The sequence below is a fragment of the Oryzias latipes genome, chromosome 3 (genome assembly GCF_053564925.1).
Source record: "Oryzias latipes strain Hd-rR chromosome 3, Olatipes_Hd-rR_3.1".
NCBI lineage: Eukaryota > Metazoa > Chordata > Actinopteri > Beloniformes > Adrianichthyidae > Oryzias > Oryzias latipes.
Genome location: NC_136239.1, coordinates 39,754,423 through 39,756,409, shown reverse-complemented (window position 1 = coordinate 39,756,409; position 1,987 = coordinate 39,754,423).

Sequence of the window (1,987 nt, the reverse complement as noted above, 5' to 3'; positions counted from 1 at the left end):
CAAGAAAGAAGAAAGACTGAGGGAGAGAAGGAGGGAGGGACACCAGCACCTAATTACAAGGAGCGCACTTGGCTGCTTTTATCAGTAATTGGACGATATAGCCCTTCATTATAATTTACTTTCTCCCCCAAACTGTGATAATGCAGACAAGCAGAACTGAGTGGGCCTGTTAGTGGCCCAGAAACTGACACCAGTTAATGGTTAATTATAATGACTAAATTAAAGGAGTGACGGGGAGAGGGCTCCGGATGAAGCCCAGACACTTAATTTAACAGGATCTCTATCAGAGAAAACTTATGGGTTCAACACTGAGAATGGGAGAGGTAAGGAAAGGATTGAGGGAAGTGAAAGTTTGTTTAGCTTGATATTTACCGGCTTCATAGTGGAAGCGCGGTGAAGGCGACACCAGTCTGTGGGGCATCAAGAGACCTTTAACCGCCTCTTTCTGAACCGCAAAAGGAAACTTTTTCTTCCAATTAGCAGCAATCTCCCCACTTTGGGCAATTACGTCCTGGAAAACATAAAAGTTAAAATGCAGATGCTGTAACAGAAACACCTGCTATGAAAACACAAAATTTGTAAAAAAAAAAAAAAAAAAGGATTTTTTTCAGTTACAATTCTATCCTGTATAGTGGGCCTTAAAATAGGTACCTTTCTTGAGAACACAACCTTCAACACTTAAAAACCCATTCAGGTTGATTTCTCACTGACCAAAACCCAGTAGGAGCCCGCCTTAGAAAAATAAGACATGAATTAATCATGGTATTGTTTCTTTTGTTGGTGTTGATAAAACAAACGAGAAGAAAATAAGAAATAAGAAATGGTTTACAACTTTTGACAGAGGTTCGCATGAATTCCTTTCAAAATAAAAGACACCCTGGGTCACATATCCGATTCGTATCCTAATTTGTTGTTGCAGATAAGATTCATAGTCGATATTTGTTCATTTTAACCAATGTGACTCAGAGATAAATACCTGGTACTGAACAGAGCAGGTGATGTTTTCCAGATTCCTTCTTTTTCTTGCAATGTAATCAAGTGTAAATTAAATATGTGTACAAACAAGCAAGTAAACAAAAATGTATGTAAAATCCATTCATATTTTTGTTTCAAAAGGTTCCGCCCATTGTTGTTTTTCCACAAGGAAAGTTTTAGGAAGGGAAACAGCTTAATAAAAACGACAACAGTAAAAAGTGTGGTTACTCACTTGATCATTACTTGGTAATTAAATAAACAACGTCATTCACTTTAATTGGTATGAATTAATTGCTTGGCCATTTGTCCTTCTGCACAGATTCAAGAGTTTCCGAAGCTCAGTGTCGCCCCATTTGGACGTTGCTTTAAATTTTGATATTTCCAATGTATCCCCATACATCACTGTAAACTCAGTGGCCTGGTATTGTATCTCCCCCTGAGACTGGAAGGTGGTGGGTTAAGCAACAAAACAACCCAGGCCGCAACAGCAGAAGCAGAGATCTCTTGGAACATGCAGCTTTCTGTAATTACAACAGCATCTTTAAAACTGCCTTAACAAACTACTCACATGTGAATCATTTAAACCCTAGAACAGGTGTGGGTAAAAAATGGTCAAAGCTGTGTGCAGATGGCCTGCACAAAATTTGAGATTGTAAACCGCTCTGTGAACCCATAAAGTGAAAATGTGCCCATTTTTTTTTTTCTTTGGGCATGCTGCGGGTGACAGATTGTAGTGAATTCAACAAGTATGGGTGACGTAAGTGAGACGCAAGCGTGTCGTACAAATTTTTCAATTTCTAGACCCTTCCGATTGGGCAAGGAGCCCATTAGTGCTGTTCACGTGATACGTGTGTGCTCCTTGCTGCAGGTTGACTGTTGGAAATGAGGAAATTAGACCACCAGAGAGCAGTTTGTGTGGACGTCCTACGGGCACTTATGTATCACGTTCACACCCTGTAAAGGAGTCAATGCACAGACGTTACCAACGACGGCACCACATGATAGCGTGTAG